Source organism: Stegostoma tigrinum, chromosome 3 (assembly GCF_030684315.1).
Source record: "Stegostoma tigrinum isolate sSteTig4 chromosome 3, sSteTig4.hap1, whole genome shotgun sequence".
Taxonomy (NCBI): domain Eukaryota; kingdom Metazoa; phylum Chordata; class Chondrichthyes; order Orectolobiformes; family Stegostomatidae; genus Stegostoma; species Stegostoma tigrinum.
Genome location: NC_081356.1, coordinates 21834932 through 21853784, shown reverse-complemented (window position 1 = coordinate 21853784; position 18853 = coordinate 21834932). Strand labels below are relative to the sequence as shown.

The 18853-nt window shown below is 39.5% G+C and overlaps 1 protein-coding gene across 8 annotated transcripts in view; it reads left to right on the top strand.

Annotated features, from left to right (window-relative positions):
• The first annotated feature begins 431 nt into the window (after positions 1-431).
• The window catches only part of adgrl3.1 (adhesion G protein-coupled receptor L3.1), a 633648-nt gene continuing 615226 nt past the window's right edge, over positions 432-18853 (top strand). For all 8 annotated transcript variants that reach the window (XM_048527072.2, XM_059643687.1, XM_048527071.2 and 5 more), the window contains exon 1: positions 432-1365. The gene's annotated coding sequence lies outside the window, so the exon portion shown is untranslated. The remainder of the gene's footprint in view (positions 1366-18853) is intronic.

The following is an 18853-nucleotide window of genomic DNA, read 5'->3' as shown; positions in this document are numbered from 1 at the left end:
TGGCGACGGGGTCTGAACTGTCGACCTGCCATGCATGTTTGCAACCTTCCCGTGATTAATGCAAAAAAATTGCTAATTTCATCGCCTCTATAGTCCTGCAAAACGTAAGAATAACGATGTGTTCACATTTACCCAAAAAAGTGACACGATCTGCGTGGTAACTAAAACGGAATCGCCTGTTTTGATTCAAAGCATTTTGTTTCTTTTGAAAACAAAAGTATTTCCCCATCTGTGTGTTTATTAAGTAGAAGAGACTAGGCATAAGGATGTATACAAGCAAATGGCTACCTGCAAACATTAGCAGAATGATAGATTCTATCGAGTGCTGTATTTGCCAGTACTCGTTCCGAAATGCAACCTGCTCGCCTGATCCACTGCCAGGATTTACACTGTCTCCCTCCTTATTTTTTGAAAGCAGCACCAGAGCAGGATTTAAATTGGTTTGCCATTTGGCGGAGCTCTGTTTATAGGGAAACATTTTGCTTGTTCTTCGCGTGCTTGTAAATATATATATATATATATAGAAAGAGAGAGAGATATATATTCTATATCTATGGGAGTTTGGATCGGAGGAGAGGGGTGAAAACGAGATAAAGCATTGGTTAAGAAAAAGACGATAACAGAGAGACGAAGGGAAAAAAAACTGGTAGAGCTTTGTGTAACAAGGACGTTCTCCCTCATCTGTGTGTAGCTGCATAGAGAAGGGTCTATAGAATTGTGTTGAGGCTTGCTGAGTTTCTGAGACAGGAAGATAAATAAGGGTGGGCAATAAAAAAAACAAGGAGAAATAATTGGGTACAAAAGAAGAAGCTAAAGAAAAGACTCTGGGCTGCGGCACGGGGTTAACTAAATGAAATGTGAGAGTCAGTGGGAAAAGAAAGTGAGAGACAGAGTGCTGGCGGCGGCTGCAAAGTCTATTCTATCCGCCTAACCTTTCGAAGGGAAAGTGCCTGGGAGTGAGAGGCTGAACTAGGCGGAGCTGCCAGCCGAGGAATGGAGTGAGGGGGATGAGGACACGAAGATGCTGGAGTAAAGCAGCGAGACGCCCAGAGGCTCCATCCAACCCCATGGCAGCTCCTAAGGACATCATGCTGCACCTTCCACTACTGAAGGAGACTTACTGCAGACAATAAGCCACCGCCTTTCCACAACTTGGACAATTCTTCCAAGGCGAGAAGAAAAAAAACCGAGAGAGACGGGAAATGAAGCCGAGCTGTTCTTTCAGGTTGATTTGAGGCTGCCCCCGTTCCTCGGTGACTGCATGAATGGGGACTGGTTTTAGCCTGCGTTTTCTCTGCTTCTGAACCAAGGCGGCTTATCCAGCGGGGCTCGCTTCCTACAAGGAGAACTCAACCTAGTTGTGTGGTAAGGAGAAAGAAATTAGGATTTTGCACACTCTCACGCACTATATATTATGGAGCATCGCCATGCTTCCTATACGCATATGGTTCTTACATTTCGCTTCATCGCCCAGGCTTGTTTGAGGTTTTGTTTAATGCCGTGATAATTTGTTTTTGTAATGTCGGCTGCTTCTTTTCGCTCTGGGGCTTTTTAAAAAAAAAATAAATGCACGTTGAAATTGCTTTCCTAATTTCCACGATATTCCAAATGGAAATTGACCGTGTACCCTTTCCCACGGATTTCTCCTCTGGATGGTGTTTGTGTGATCTCCCGTGTAAAAGCTGCAGAAATCACGTCCCTTCACGATGTTAGGAATACTAATGCAAAAACATATATTCGGATATGCGAAAGAGTTATTCAGATTCACGATGCATTTTATTTTCGAATCTCTCGCTTATTCTAATGACGAGCGCGGCTGTGCAGAAATTCCAGTCCCGGAATGCTGTTTTGTACTGAAGGAGTGTGACACTCAGTAATAAAGACGAAAGGTTTACTTCACAGCCCTGGGATAGTGGAAATTTATTTCGGTTGGATTATGGAACTCGGGGAAGGGATGGTTTCTGAGGGAGTCGACCACACACGCTACGTGTGAGACTGTAGGTTTTGGCGAGTCCCAATTTATTTCTATAACCAGTTATTATCGTGATTGTGTTGAGTTGACTGACTCCTGTGCCATAGCGGAGTATTCCCAGTACTGCGATCCTGAACATCAAGTACCCGTATTGGTAAAAAAAACAAATCTCAATTCCTGTTTTCTTCTAAAACATTGTTGGGACTGGGTTACACTCCAGGAGAAATCTAGAATGGTCTGATCGCACTCCAGGAGTGTAATCTGTCCTTTCTAGATTTCTCAACTGTTGAATGAGCTCTTCCCCAATCCACAAGATGAAATTTATGGTCACTTAAGACATTTTCTTCATGAATGAGGCAAGAAACGTATGTGCATGTTAAAATATAGGGGAGACTTGTATAATCAAATTGAGACACTTGCATTTATTACCTTAATTTTTTTGACAACATTGTTAGCCCATGACGGAGTAATTGCTTCTTATAAGTAACCAGTGGAGGCAGATTGGATAAGGTGTTTACTTGCTCAGCAGTTTCGAGTATATGTGCTATTCAGTAGAGGAACAGTATTGTCTTGGTAACTCTGCATTAACTTAAGCCTGTGAGAATAGCGAAGAGCTGGAGTTTTTTTTGATGTTCTGCTTGGCTGGGTAACCTGAATACTAAAAAGCATTCCATCAGCAGCTGACCCTGTTAGCGGTTTTTCAATGGCACCCTGTTTTCTAAAGCTACTGCAAGGGTCTAAGGAAGGGAAAAAGAAAGGATCTTGGTGACTCGATCTGAATAGCTCTCACAGCCAGCGGGTTTTGAGTGGGAGCTGGAAGGTATTTCCCCCCACCCCTGCACTTTTTGTGAAAGGAAACTCTCCACCATTACTGCAGCAGTAGCTGTCATTCCATCGATTGTAACTGGAGGCAAATTCCACCCTTTTACTAGAACTGTGTAAGGAAGGAGCTTATTTTGTTCTTTACGGTGATTAATTGGGCATGAGGAATCGGCCGTCAGTTTATTTTGCCATTGGTAACAAATTATCTACTGGCATAAAAATGAAGTATTTTATGGACTGAATTGCATCTGAATTTAGTTACCGCAGCACTGTAATTCAATTTGTACCTCGGGAAAAGGTACTGGTTCTGAGGAGGTGAAATGACTCCTTTGGGGATGTTTAAAATCTGTTTGGGGCAAACTGGGCTGGGTGTACAATTTAGAAAATTAGACTGCAGTTAGTTGATGGGACTTGCAAATTGCTGTAATTACCGTTGAAGTTTAATGGTGAAGTGCTGGCCCACTTGAATTGCATAAAAAAAATTTTCTTCTAATATGCAACCACTTTACGTCCATAGAGTTTGTCAGCCTCCAGGTCTGCTCAGTCAGGTGCTAGCAGTGTGAAGTATTTGTATTGGCAAATGCATCTGTCCAAAATATTCTCAGCCAAGAAACTGAATTTCTTCTCTGTCTTGCTCCTTTCTTCTTCTCGGAGCAGGCTGAGACAATCTAACTCTTCTAGCTTTGTTTCTGCATTGTAGGAATGATCTTTGTCATTAACGTAACGTTGCATTCCAAACTTGGATTTTGTTCAGAAACAGTGTACGACAAATTGTTTATCAAAATGCTGAAGCTCAGCACAATTACAATGAACCGCTCCCCCCCACCACCACCACCTTACAGTGAAAATAATTACCAAAGATAAAAGAAAACTGGGATACGGTGGAGGGGTGGGACTCATTGAGTTGTTCTTGCAAAAATCTGGTACGGACTCAGCACGGTGACTGGTCTCCGTCTCTACCATAAGCCTACGACAATTTGCACATGAGTTTTAATAGTGCCAGCATAATTACAATTTGGTAAATCCTTTTGGTTTTAATTTGGTAAGACCGAAGTTTTAAAAGCATGGCCCCATTATTTTTGAAAATGATTAGAGAACGTAGATACTGGAAATACTTTTTTCCAGAGCAAAAGTAGACATTGTTACAAAAAGACAGTGATGTGTAGCTTTACACAAGGCGCGGAACAGAAAGAGTCTGTTGAAGCTGATTGATCATAGGGCCCTTGTTTTCTTGTACAGAAACATTGTCTGTTTTCTTGCAGACAATGCTTAATGACTTTGGTTGCAACATGGCACTGTATTTAAGCTGAGCTGATAATTGTGAACTTTTTTTTGAAAATATAAACTTAAGTCTGTCATTGTAGCTTTGGTTGATTGTTTTCATTTATTGTTATGATGCTTAGAGGACATTCTAGTGTATTGAGGAATCTGATTTTACATCAAACCTTCTGCTGTTATAAGAACTATACATTAAATATTTGGCTGCTGTTGCGGACTTTGTTTTGTAGTTTTGCTCTGGAAGTAAGTACGAAGAATTTTATTGCTCAAATTCAGCATAGAGACATGCTTAAAATTTGATCGAAATATTACCAAGCACTTTTCAAATCCTAACTCCAATTGTTTATGACACATTTGTGTTTATATCTGGGGTGACAATAACCTTTAATGCATTTTTTCATGTCTGCTCCTCTCTCAATTTAGGCACACGCTTCAAAGAATTGGGGAGTTTAGAGATATAGTTTTTTTCCCTATCCTAATGCATTGATTGATGCAATCTCTCCTAACCTTTCCATGATCCAGCAACAAAATTTCAGAAGAGTAGTCTGTCAATCTCAAAACTCGCTAGTTACAGGATAAGAATATTATCAATTTGAAGAACTGAAATGGAGCTGCAGTGATTTTAAAATGGGATGTGTCCCTATTGGATTTGTTTTTCTGTCACATCTTAAACCTGTTTATTCTATGTAATAAGCCGTATGCAGAGATAGACGTTCCGATGGATTTACATATTTTGGGAGAAGATGGAAGTAATAAATGGAAGATTTTCACTCTCCAGCTGCAGGGTGGATAAGGTTTTTCCAACTCGAGGGAGCTGGAAGAGAAACTAATCATCAATGTTGTTTCGATACGCGTTTGTCTCTGTTTTTAATTGTGTTTGTCTAAGTTTAATCCATGTTTTTCTTTCAGCTTTCTGTCGCAGAGCTCCACGGTTCTTAATATAAATGTGAGGTGCCCTATGTTAATTTGGAATTAATTTACTTGGTTTCAAGTTGTCAGTGAATAAAATCCAAGCTACAATGACACTTGCCCTCTCTCCTGGTTTTCAACAGGTGAAAAGTTTGAGTTATGCCTTACTCCACTTTTACTAAATACCACTCATCACCACCTGCCCCCACCAGCACCCAACCCCCTCCCCAACCCACCCTGCAAATCACAATCAATCACCAATCGTCTTCTTTTAAAATATTCTAAGTTTGGTTTGATCCCACTTATGTTACCTTAAAGCAATCATTAAGCAAGGGAATTTTGAAGCCTCACTCCTGACGAGACAATTACTGAGAAGTATTTACTTGTAGGTTTCAAGATTTGTCAGTGATTATGTAATTTATTTCCGGTTTTCTATGTTCATACTTTTTCAAGTAAGGATCAGTTGTTGTATGCTATAGCATTAAATTCAGGTGATGCCGCAAAGCTGCAAATTCTTTTGACGAGATCTTCCATATGCTATCAGTTTTGACAAAAGGATCACACACATTAGCTACACAAAATTCCAAACCCTGTTCTGAAACTGAAGAAGGCAGTAATTATTAGAGTTTTTACCAGATGACTGAAATCAAGTTTAGTTCACATTGTTCTCAAATTGCCTAATAATCTATCTATTCATGGAGTTCTCTGATCTTTGGACAGTACGCTGTGATATTTTGCACAGGAACATTAAATCATACTTGTGTAATTCTGATGCAAAGAAATGTACTTATTATTAATCTTTTTAAAGAATGTAGATATCATTGTAAGATGAGTCATTATGGAAGGAGGAGGGATTTCCTGGACTATGTTTTTTTACCCAATTGAGTATGGGAATATTTGAAATGTTGCTACAATGTAATTCCTTCTGCTTCTGTGTTGAACTAACCTGGACCTGAAGAGAGCTAGTGGCATTGGTTAAATGTTGTACCTTACTATTAGTTGGGCAGTGAAGCTATATGTCTTCTCATTGTGACTGTCTAGCAACAGCCCAAGAGGAAGCAATATTTCAGTAATGTGGCTAGGTAAACCTACAATTCAAGGTGTTTTGCTCAGTGATAAATTTTAGCTATGGAAATGGAGAAATTGTTCTGATATTTGCAAGGGATCAGTTAAAGAATTTGAGCAGGGTTACAGTAAAGAAGCAGGAAATTGGCACTAATTTAAAGTGCTCAGAGATCCTGTACAGACATCATGGGCTGAATGGCCAGCTTTTGCACCACAACAACCCTGTGATTCTGATTCTGTGAAGTGGACTTTAGTGCTGTTTGGTTGATAAGTTGACACTGGCTAAGGTTCATTTCGTCATTGACAATGCAGCCAGTCTGTACTTGCAAAATCCAAGGCAGAACATCAGTTGTTAAGTGTGATACTCAACTAGGCTGCACCTGTGAAACAATCTCGATTGCGCTAATAGCCACAAAACCAAATGTCCTGTCAAGGTCATAATGTGACGTTATGCTTGAAATGAAACACATTAATACACAGGGACAAGTGCTCTACAAACAAAAGGAAGATATTTAGGTCTCCTTTTATTTTAATTCCCTAGAGACACAGGGAGCATATAGTTTTCTTGTTTTTTACAGCACAACAACATCTAGGCCAAATACAAAAATTTGCTATATTTTCTGAAGCAGGGGTCCTGACCCGAAACATCAGCTTTCCTGCTCCATGATGCTGCCTGGCCTGCTGTGTTCCTCCAGCTCTACACTGTGTCATCTCAGACTCCAGCATCAGCAGTTCTTGCTATCTCACAATAATTTGCTACTCAATCGGCACCTGATATAAAGATTGTTGTAATCCTTTGAAATTTGGCAATTTTGCATTTGCCCTGAAGGTGCAACACTATGACTCTATAACTTGTTCCTCTTTTTATCAATATGCAAGTGTATGCTCACCGCATTCCTTTTTTTTCTCTTTCTTTGAATATTATGTCAGACATGGACCAGTTGATAGATCTCCTAACCGAGTTCAATGTTTGTGAGTATAAGAACCACTCCAGAAGCTTCTGCCCAAATGTTATGCTGGCACGCCGGTGAAATGCCAAGGGAGTTTCTTGTAGAAGTTTGAGGAAAGACAACTTCTGGGAATCTGATTTGCCATATTTCAGACAAGATATTTATTTGAGGTGCTGTCTGACTTAAGGACAAACACAAAAGAATCAAAAGTGGGAGAGTTCTTTAGTTTTTGTCCTATCTATCTTTCAACAAGCAGCCCTTTTCTGAAAAAGAACAGGTTAGTTTATTTTCAGTTGACTACTCAAAGGACCTGGCTGTGCATAAATTACTGCTGTCACCATACATTACTACCATGCTATTGTTCAAGAGTAGCTATTAGCTAAAGGTGCTTTGGGATGATTTGAGTTATAATTAGACAGAGAGGCAGTCAGTATTCACTGGAGAGAATATTTTGAAGAACTCAACTGAGATGGAGTTTGACTTGTCATCTTCCATTTCCATTCCTTGATATCCTTTCCAGCTTGGTCTTGGTGCTAATGCAATCAAGAGTGAGTTTAAAAAGCTATTTGACAGTTATTCAATAAGTCCTTTGGATTAGATGGAAATCTCTGCTGGCATTCTGAAACAAGGCCATGAGACACTTCTGACCTGGCTGCGCAACAACATATCCCTCATTTGGGCTCACACCACTAATTTAGGCACACTGTGCTCATGACTTTATTAATGAATGAATCAAGCCCAATTCACAATAACTGCGACCACAGGGAAGATTGTTGCAAGGATTCTCGTCCTCCACCACCTTCCAGTGGCTGAAGAACTACTTTCCAGTGTCTGTGTGGATTTTGCCCACTAAGGGGAACCACTAACATGATCTTTCACTGTGTGAAATCAGTGATCATGGGTGATTTCAATTCACTTATATTATGTGTAAATCTAATAATCACCAGTACTGTGGAGGAGGAATTCTTGGGAAATGCTTGAGATTTTTTTTGGAACAATGTGTTGAGGAACCAGTGTGGGCGTTGAGATTTAGTATTATGTGATGAGAGCGAGCCAATGGATGGCCATGTTGAAGAAGAACATTTAGGGATGAGTGACCATTGAGTGATGGAATTTTCCATTAAGTTTGTCAAAGTTGTTCAATCTGAAACTAAAGCTTAAAAGTTCACATTTATCTTCCTTCAGATTTGACGAAGAAGTTGGCTGTGGTGAATTTAAAAAATACATTAAACAATTTGATGCTGGATAGGCAGTGGCTAGTATTTGAAGAATTTGTTGTTTGGTTTTCACAAAAAATACATACATTCCTGTAGGCAAAAAATCCAACAGAAAACCTGAGTATACAATGTTTCACCTTAGAATATTGAAAAAGAAAGCTCCAGTGATAGTTGATATATGGCTTGATATTTCAGAATTCCATTAATTCTGCAATGAGGGCTGCAGATTGCAAATGTAAACTCTTTGTTTAAGAAAGGAAGTAATGTGAAAAATAGGGAGGAATTTTGTTTGCCTGATATCTGCAGTAGGGAAAATACAATAATTTGATCATATCCTTTTATGAAGGATATGATTATTGACTGTTTAGAAAATAGTAGTCCGATTGGGCAAGATCAAAACAGATTAATGAAGGGGGAATCATGTATGACAAACTTGGAGTTTTTGAGGATGTTACTAGCAGAGTTGATACTTTGAATGTTTTTGGATTTTGGAAGTTTTCAGATTAAATCCAACGCACAAGTTTGGTCAACAAAGATCAATGCTGGGGGTTCAGGTGTTCACAATATCTGATATGATTTGGATTTAGTAATAGATTGTCATTTTCAAAGTTTACAGATGGCGCATAATTTGGTGAAACGTTCTTCATAAGAAGTATGCAAAGCGGTTTTGGGAGACTTTGACAGGCTAAGTATGTGAAAAACCACAGCAGATTGAATATAGTGTGGATAAGTTTGAGTTTATCAATTTTAGTAGGAAGAAAAGAATGTCTCTTGAATGTTGAGAAATTGAAGAATGTTGACATCCAGGGAGACCTACGTGTTCTTGTTCATAAATCTCTGAAAGCTAGCATGCAGGTGCTTTTCAGAATTTCAGAAGACACTCAGAAGGCAAATGGTATGTTAGCCTTTATTTCAAGAAGATCTGATTAGTCCAGGCCTAGAGTATTGTGTGCAGTTCAGGTTTGCTTGTTCAACAAAGGATATGCTTGCGATCAAAGGAGTGCAGTGGAACTTATTGACTGATTCCAGACTGGAACTGCATTTCATGGTGTATAAAGGAATGAGAGGTAGTCTTGTAGAAACTTACAAAATTCTTAAAGGGCTAAATAGAGTAGATGCATGAAAGGTGTTTCCCTTGCAGTAGAGTCTAGACTCAAGGGACTGACTCTCAGATTAAAAGGAAAACTATATGATCCTATACTGAAACCTGCCTCTAATAAAGCACTGACAGGCATAGGAATGATCCATGGGACAGGTGAAAAGCTGTACAATCTCTGCAGACTTCAATCCAGTCTCAATAAAAGAGCTTCAGTATGCAGAGGGTGCTCTGTGTGTTTGTATTCACTCAGAACTGGTCTCAGGCTCGTTATTAATTCCTTCTTCAACATATCTGAGGAAGTGGGACTTCCACAAAACACCTAGAAAATTAAGGTCCTCTTTCAGCTATCTTGACACTTCCTCCCATCAATTCAGGTCAATAGTGAGATGCTGGAAAAAATATGGACCAATTTTTCCAAGACAGCAAAGGTTGACAGAGATGAAATTTATTATCCTATCAGTGTGCCAGCTCAGTCTTCGTGCATATGTAGAAAAGAATATATAAGGACCAGAATCTCATTCCCACATTATTTAAAGACTTACATAGCCTACAGCAGGCTCCACAAATCACTGGAGAAGTACCTGTGGTGGTGTATTTGCAAAGTCCTCCTAATCCCATAGCAAGAAATAAGTTCAGCAGCAGCTTTCTTTCCCAAGTCAACTTGCCCACTGTCAAAATGCAAATCACTCAAAGCCGCTAGATAGGGCATCTAGCTTGTGTACCCAACGCAGTTTCACAAAGTAATTGCATGCTACTGAATTCTGTCATAGCAGAAAGCCATCACGAAAACAGTTGACATGCTTTAGTCATATCTTAAAAGCAGTCCTGAAGACACTCTCATCTCTACTGACTTATGGAAATTCCTGGCTTAAGACTAAACAAACAGTAAGCACGGAGACGTGAAGGAAAAGTGTCAGAAGAAGGCACAAATACACCGTTTATCCAACTATCAAGCCTTGCCTGTGGCAGAGTCTTACCAGCCATTCAGAACTCAGTGAACAGGAGTTGAAGCAAGTCATCCTCATTCCCAAGGGACTGCCTAAAAAAAGGAGAAGGGTTAAGATTTCTTCACCAATCAAATCTAATCTTCGCCAAGAGATAGTAAGAAAGTCAGATGCTGGAGCCCTCCAGCTCCACTGTGTTATTTCTAGTCTTCACCAATGCTTTTTTGCCTCAGTTGTTAACTCACGTCCAGGGTAAACGGTAGACTTAGATCGTTTGATATTTGAAATGAAGGCATGATGGTGATGGATTTATATAATTGTGGCATTCATGGTGAACAGAGATCATGAACATTTGATTCACACACAATATCGGTCTTTTACGAATTGTTGAGGTATTTCTACCACGGAGTTCAGTGAAAATTCTGACTTTATTTGAATTTTTTCAGCTTAGAAAATTTTGTAGTTGTTGAATAATTTAATTGAGGCTTGAGCCCCTTTACCTTCGCAATAAAAGAACAGTGTTAATCTTTCTCCCAGCTATTTGGAACAAAATACATTATTATGCCTGTTGCTGTTTGTCAGTCATGGAATTAGTGGAAAAATACTGAAATCCTTTCTGTTGTCAGAATAGCTGGATCTTTGGAATCATTGTCTACAAACCTTTAAATAGGGGAATAAGTTTTTTCTATCCTTCCAATGCATATGTAACTTGAAGAGCCAAAATTATAAGGAATTTAAAAGTGGTCTATCTACCACATTGCTGTAAGTATCAAATTTGTTATTGTTGCTTTGATGCACACGTTCAGAGCAAGTTTTCAGGTGCTGACATTAAGAATCAGCATAATAACACTTCATGCATGACTGTATTTGCTTTTAATCGTAACATTTGAAATGCAATTAAATCTCAACATTGTAATATGAGTAAAAATGTTTAATTTAATTTTGTGGGCGAATGTTTTTTTGTCATCCCAATTCAGCATATAGGTTGTGTCTTTGCACCTGATAATTTTTTTAAAAAATGTGTTACTTATTCTCAGTGGTTTTTGTCAATTTTCTTGATTCTCAAAAGTGCATCTAAGTAGGTCTGAAGTGTGAATCACTGCTTGTTAGTCTCTGGTTTAATAGGTTCAGTTTTGGAGCATTGTCTGCTGTCGATTTGTGCTACTCATGTTTGTTTTTTATTGTCTTGTGTACTATTCGTTCTGTCTCAGATGAAATCTGGATTCATCTCAGCTAAAACTGCACACTCTCTAACTTGGCACAAGGTAGCGTAGGAGTTAAGGGAGGCAGTTATATCTGAGATAATGTACCTTCTTTCAAACACCTCCCTGGCCTTCCTTTTTACTGTTTATACTTATGCAGGTTAATTTACAGCTGCAAGATCAACCGCGTGAAGAACTGGATGTAAGTTTGTAATGGAAATATTGGTACCTTTTGCGGGGGAAGGAGCAGTAGAGTGAATCTAACTTTTTCTTGGAAAAAGAATCAGCGTGGACATAATCTCCTGTGTTGTGAAATTCTGTGGATAGGCAACTTGATGGAGCTCATTGAATTGGTAATGGCCATTGCTCTATTTGTATTTAACAGTGCATACTTTCTTGGAAAGCCTTTCGTGGTGCATTTAGCATCACAAATGAAAATACTTGCCACATTTTAGTGTGAAACCTATCAAAGGAAGCAGCTGAAGTCTAATTTAGCAGCATGTTTTCTCATATTGGGCCGTTGAGTCTGTTAACATTCGGCTTTTTCTAGCCTCAGTAGGCTGCCACGTTTTTATCCTGCTGTGTTTATGTGGTTGGTTTATTTGATTGAAATTTCAGTGAGATACAACAACTTATTTCTCCAGCTTTCAAATGTATAATTCAATATGCTAAACAACTTTTCATTTTTGTGAGATGCGAAGGAAAGGAGACGTCAGTTTCAGAATGGTCAGAGTAAAACCTGATCTGTCTTTGAAACAAAATCACAAATTGTTGTAAAATCTCAGCGGGCCTGGCAGTATCTGTGGAGGTTTCAGGTCCAGACTGAAGAAGGGTCACTGGACCCAAAACGTTAACTCTGCTTTCTGTCCACAGAAACTGCCAGAACTGACGAGTTTCTCCAGCAATTTCTGGTGTTGTTTCTGATTTTCAGCATCCGCAACTCTGGTTATTTTTTGTTTACGGTATTGTCTTTGGTTTAGTTTTTTCTTAAAATGTTCTGAAACCTTGATTGGTCATTGGAGTAATTGTGGTGCGTTTTGCCTTGGATTCTCAAATAGGTTTTGTCAAAAATAAGTGTCTATTTAAGAAATTAAAATCCTTTCAAGCAGACTCTTTGGATGAATGTAGTATTGAACACCTGCTATCATTGAGCATCTGGTAAAGTAAGGTGACTGTGACTCCACCTGATTCATGATGAAGCCTGTCTGATTACTCAACAACTGAGTTCAAAATAAATGTTACAGAGCTGAATTATTCACCAAAGTGGATACATGCTCATGTGTGTTCAGCATTTTGAGTTCTAATCTGCAGAAATGGTGGAGAGCAAGTGGATGTAAAGTGTCCAGGAAATTGTTCTTGAAACATGTGATGATGTATGATAAAACTAGCCAAATATGCACTAGCACAAGATGCACAGTGGATGTGTTTAAATTACAGACAATGTGGAGGATTATTGCACCACAAGCGTGAGCTAGTAATGAGCTCCAACGTAGAATTGGGTTTTCAACAATCCATTGAGGCCAAACCTGGCTCATACACTTCAGTCAACAGCCTTAAGCATTTTCTTTTGAAGTGAAAATGGCACTTTGTTTAATTGCTGGAGGAACTAATGTCTAAATCAAGAGCTGGCTGCCATAGACGCTAAAGGATTCATACTGCAGTATTAGCTGCTTCATTGTAACATATTGAGCTGAACCTAAAAGCAGGGCTATTTGAAAAAATAGACTGATTGAAATTACCAATTCATGGTCTGGCCCCATCAGAGATTCATAGCTTCATTAGCAACAGAGGGAGTTATTATGACAAATCGTGGGGAATCCCATCATTCTCTCAGCAGTTAGAGAAGCTATGCTATGGGCTGCTGCTGAACCAGTTTGTTGAGGAAGTGTTGTGGTCTGTTTGCTAATTTTGGGGCGTATAGTTTTTTCCTTAATGATGCTGACTGATCTCCATGATCTGCTGCAGCAACAGGTCATTGCTTAATTTCACGAGTATGAACAGTTTGCTGAGGCATTTCAAATAGTGCAAGTGAACCACAAGATTTTTATCTGTTAGAACAGCCCGTGGAGCTCTGTGTTACTATTTCACACTGATTCATATTGGAAGTATGAAATTTTAAAATCAGTATTGAATTAGAATAAGATTGAAATATCCATTAATGTGTGAGAGTGTGATTCTGGGAGTCAGACACGTGCAGTTGGTAATCATCAGGTGGAGATGGTACCACAGCAGTAATATCACTGGACTAGTAATCCAAAGGCTTAGTTGAATGGCCATGGGGAAAAGCCTTCAGAAAGGAGCTAGTGAGATTCAAATTCAGGTGAAAAATCTGTAACAAAATACTGGTGTTAGAAATAATGACTATGAAAACAATTGTGAAAAAAACCCATTTGGAACCCCAATGCCCTGTTTTGAGAAGGAAATTTGCTGTTCTTGTCTCGTCTGGCCTAAGGCAGCGGACCCACGGGAACTCTGCCACCTCCAATTGCCCCCTTCCCTGCCTTGGAACTACATTGTGATTCCTTCAATGTTGTTGGGTCAAAGTCCTGGAATTCCCTTCCGAACATCAGTGTGGGAGTACCTCCATTGCACAGGCAGCAGCTGCCCAGGAGACAGCTCACCACTATCTTCATGGCTTTTGGAGATGGGCCAGAATGCTTGTGGCATCCTGCGATGTCCACACCTCATTTAAAAAAAAGAAAAGGCCCATAAAGGTATGTATGCACTCCTCTCACTATTGTGAACTTTAATCTTTGGAAAAATATATTAAAGTGCACTGTATGTACCTGTGGCTGCATTAGAATTTTCCTGAACAAATGATGAACCACCATGGCCACAAGGATGAGAATCTGTTCTTCCAAGAATCAGTCCTCTGTTATAGTACATAGAAACAAGGAGCACAAGCAGACCCCTTGACCCTACACCACCATTCAATATGATCATAGTTGCTTATTGAGCTCAACGCCCTAATTCCATCCTTTCCATGTATCTCTCAGTCCCTTTAGTCACAAGAGGTCTAGCTACCTCCTTCTTGAAATTTATAAGATTGTGTTTTGAGACTGTCCTTTCTAATTTAAAGTAAAATAGAAAAAAAATGTGGGTCTGATGTTGCATGACAACATGCCAGGGCTTTGTGGTGAGAGAAGTCCAAGTCAAGAGATTTTCAGAGAACGTGCAAGATATTTACACCTGTAGGAGATGGCAAGTGCATTAGTGCTGTGTGCAGATTGACTGTTAGTCTGGAAGTCTTGCAGGAAGGTATTAATGATGCTCACTTTTATAAATAGTTCGACTTGAACCTGTCTTAATATTGCAATAATTGGGATCTCAAAAATCGCTGATAAGCATTTCTACTTGAATACAGCAATCATGTAGGTCATTACCAGAGAGATGGGCTTTAATTATATCAACAAGTTACGGCTTTTTGAAGATATATTTCACTCTCGGGAAAATTGAGTCTTCCAATGATCACAGAGACAGGAGCCCTGCACTAGAAACAGAGAAAATACTGACCCTATTCAGCATGCAGAATATGAATGGGAGCTTGTGTTCATATTGAGGAGAGAGAATTTCTGAGAACTTGAAGATGATTGGAACATCCAGCTGTTGGGAATGAAAACTCCAGTGTAACCCTTTGCCTCAGAGTGGAAGTCAGTTCTGGGGTTAGAGTAGCCTGGCTGGTAAAGGCAAGAAAAGAACTAATTGGGAATGGAGAACAGCTTTGAGCAGGCTCTGTCGAGTGATCTTGAGGACCATTTGCAGTGCATCCTTTTCATTGTATGTGGTGGTAGTTGGACGTCTTAGATGAAGAGAAGGATTATTAGTAGAATTTTAGCAAATGTATTAAACATTTGTGGCACAACAAGCTAAATAATGGATTCTTGCAAGCGATGCATTTTGAGAAATATAGAGTCCAATTGGGAAGATTTAAGGTTCAGGATCTAGTTCCAGAGGATCAGCCATGGAACTAGCTCGAGGAATTGAATGGTCTGCTGGTTTTATATTGTATGCGATAACTGTCCGCCAACTTTACACCTGATTTTGCCTCAAAAACTTTGTATTCTATGGAGGGCTGGGAGAGCCCAACATTTTATAACTGAGTTTCTATATGATCTACTCTGTGACATTGTTATACAGATGAGATCAATTGACAGAAGAATTACATTAATGTGCGTTGATACCACAGGTGTCGAGGTTTTCTGTAATGATAGTGATAACCTTAGCAAGTGTGGTTAACTGGTGCAAGAATTAGACTAATTGCTCACAGCAGCCTCCTGCCTAAACTAACCTTAGTGTGTATGAATTAAATATACTGAGTGATTTTAGGAGAATTCATTTAAACATTTAGTGCAGGTCAGGCAATGGCCTAGTGGTATTATTGCTGTACTGTTAATCCAGAGACCCAGATAACATTCTCGGGACCCAGGTTCAAATCCTGCCACAGCAGGTGGAATTTCAATTCAATAAATATCTGGAATTAAGAGTCAACAATGAATGTGAATCCATTGTCAATTGTTGGAGAAACCCATCTGGTTCACTAATGTCCTTTTGGGGAAGCAAACTGCCATCCTTACCTGAGATAATGGGAACTGCAGATGCTGGAGAATCCAAGATAACAAAGTGTGGAGATGGATGAACACAGCAGGCCAAGCAGCATCTTAGGAGCACAAAAGCTGACGTTTCGGGCCTAGACCCTCCATCAGAAAAAAGGCTTTTTTCTGTTGGAGAGTCTAGGCCCGAAGCGTCAGCTTTTGTGCTCCTAAGATGCTGCGTGACCTGCTGTGTTCATCCAACTCCACACTTTATTATCTCTGCCAACCTTACCTGGTCTGGCCTACATGTGACTCCAGACCCACAGCGATGTGTTTGACTCTTAACTGTCCTCTGGGCAATTAGTGCTGCTGAGCCAGTGATGCCCTCATCCCATGAATGAATGAAGGATAAAAAAAAAGAGAGCTATGGGCAACTTGATTCCTCTTTGCACTGAAATGATTTTTTGCAGTTTTCAAAATCTCAATCCTTTCAAAATGTTTCTACTAAGAAAAAAGCTGTTCAGTTCCAATTTTTAGTAACAAGAACACTCAAACATTCAGACTTAATGAATGAGATAGCTGACTTGGGTCTTTTTAAATAAATGTATGACTAAAATGGAAAACAATCATATCTTGTGGACTCTGTTAATGAAGTTGATTGATAACAGTCTGTCATATGTTGGAATATTTATTGAAGAACTTTTGAACTAATTGAGACACTTTTCAATTTGGCTTTCAGAGCTTGAAGACCAACCCCAGTTTTTATAATTGTGAGATTATCGCAGTTAGGGCTGGCATCATGACTGTTCATATTTGGAATTTGGGAGTAGGGGTTGAAGCTAATTAGTATTCAGTTTCTGGTCATTGTGTGTACACTCACAAGGGCATCTGGTGTGATGTGTACATAGTCAAACAGATTGCTGACAATTGCTGCAAAATTTGGACCTACATAATACCTATTTTCTCAGACAGTGACCACCACATGTGAATTTATATCTTCCATCAAGTTGCACGCTTAAGTGATGTGAAGGATGTTGAGAGGAGAACATTTAAAAAGAAGTAGCAATATACAAAACATACACACTAGACTGAGGTTGACTGCTGAATAAGTGCATCAGTTCATTTCTAGTTGTTAGTATATTAATGTCATTTAATCATTCCTGTCAACATTTTACAGGGCATTATTCACTTGGTGTAGAAACTTGACTTTTTAATTAAAAGGGTACTGATCATTGCCTATGGGTTGGATTAGCTCAGCAGCATCCTGCTGTCCAGGATATCGTCAATCAAGTTTGAAAGGATGGACAGGAGCCAATCAGAGTGCTGAGTAGTTAGTGTGTTTTACAGGATTGATGACTGCAGCACTTCAATGAGATTGACTTTCCTGATCACTTTCATTCTCTTCTATGCATTGTGCAGCAGCTGCTAATGGCCACTTTATTAATCCTAATCTGAAAACTTGTTTCTGTGCAAATTGAAGTGGGGAAGCTCCAAAGGTTTATTTAATAGACATAATAAACTTAAATGTGCACTTTATTTGCAGATCAGTGCATTGTGGGATTAGTCTGGGCAAAAGGTAAGTCCCAGAGCCTCAGCTAATTTAGGCACATACCAAGAGCTCATTCAGCTGCTTAAATTAAAGATCGTAACATATATGCAAACTAGTTTCATGATTTCTAGCATCACTAGACACCTGGTCTGCAAACATAATACTGAATAATGATGTAATTATCCTGCAAAATTAGAGTTTAGAATAAAACAAATTCCAAGTTGATTTTGTTGCATACTTGATGCCAGAGTTACACGGTTGACTTTATACTATTGGACTAAACAAAAACTTAAGTTTGGTTCTGACTAACAGAATATTTGTAGAGAGAGTTGAACCTTGCTCCCTTTTCTGAAACATCAATAACTATTCAGTTACGAGTGATGTAGCACAAGGATCTGTTCTGGGTCCTCTTCTATCTGTAATTTTTGTAAATGATTTGGATGCAGGAGTGGAAGGGTGGATTAATAAGTTCCTGGATGATATGAAGGTGGGTTGAGTTGTGGATAGTGCAGAGAGCTGTGATAATAAAATGTGAGGCTGGATGAACACAGCAGGCCAAGCAGCATCTCAGGAGCACAAAAGCTGACGTTTTGGGCCTAGACCCTTCATCAGAGATGCTGCTTGGCCTGCTGTGTTCATCCAGCCTCACATTTTATTATCTTGGATTCTCCAGCATCTGCAGTTCCCACTATCTCCAGTGCAGAGAGCTGTTCTAGGTTATAAAGGGACATTGATAGGATGCATAGCTGGGCTGAGAAGTGGCAGATGGAGTTTAACGCTGAAAAGTGTGAAGTGATTCATTTTGGAAGGACAAATTTGAAAGCAAAGTACAGAGTTAATGGAAAGATTATTGGCAGTGTGGAGGAGCAGCGGGATCTTGGGATTCATGTCCACAGTTCTCTGAAAGCTGCCACAGGTAGATAGAGTTCTTAAGAAGGCTTATGGTGTGTTAGCTTTCCTTGATAGAGGGATTGAGTTCAAGAGCCGTGAAGTTATGCTCCAGCTATACAAAAGCCTGGTTTGGCCACATCTGGAGTATTATGTCCAGTTTTGGTCGCCTCATTACAGGAAAGATGTGGAAGCATTGGAAAAGGTGAAGAGGAGATCTAGCAGGATGTTGCCTGGAATTGAGGGAAGGTCTTACGAGGAAAGGTTGAGAGAGCTAGGGCTTTTCTCTTTAGAATGATGAAGGAGGAGAGGTGTCTTGACAGAGGTGGACAAAATGATCAGAGGTATAGATAGAGTTGAATGCCAGAGACTTTTTCCTAGGGTCGAGGGAGCTAATGTGAGGGGGCATAGTTTTAAAATGAGTGA